This window comes from Primulina huaijiensis, chromosome 3 (genome assembly GCF_012295235.1).
Source record: "Primulina huaijiensis isolate GDHJ02 chromosome 3, ASM1229523v2, whole genome shotgun sequence".
In the NCBI taxonomy this organism is placed as follows: Eukaryota; Viridiplantae; Streptophyta; class Magnoliopsida; order Lamiales; family Gesneriaceae; genus Primulina; species Primulina huaijiensis.
The window spans coordinates 25,034,495-25,034,976 of record NC_133308.1 but is presented as its reverse complement, the minus strand read 5'-3'; positions in this window follow the sequence as shown (position 1 = coordinate 25,034,976).

The following is a 482-nucleotide window of genomic DNA, read 5'->3' as shown; positions in this document are numbered from 1 at the left end:
TTTTTTTAATTTATTTAAGAATCTATTTATTTTAAAATACATTAACATTAATTAATGAAAAAAATCAACCCGTGTTAGAGATATATTTTCATTATACCGTCTCACAGAAGACATACTCAAAAATTGGATAACCATAAAATATTAAACAAGAGTTTAAACTTCATTTTTATTCATGAAGGTTAAATTTTATTTTTCTTTAATTTTAGATTCAATTAATGAATTAATATATGAAAAAATAAAAACAAAGGATATATTGTAGGACCGAATGCTTACCGCTTTACCAAAAACTATAGCTAGTGGTAATGGTGCAACTCAAATCTTTTAAACCGCACAGCAGCACAAGCACCACAGTTCGATCGCTCTACCAAGCAGGAACAAATATTGCACCCAACAATCTCCCTCTCAATAATTGCACTCCTTGCAATTAATAAGAATCAAACCCGTGACCTTGGCTCTGATACCAATTGTAGTACCGAGTGCTT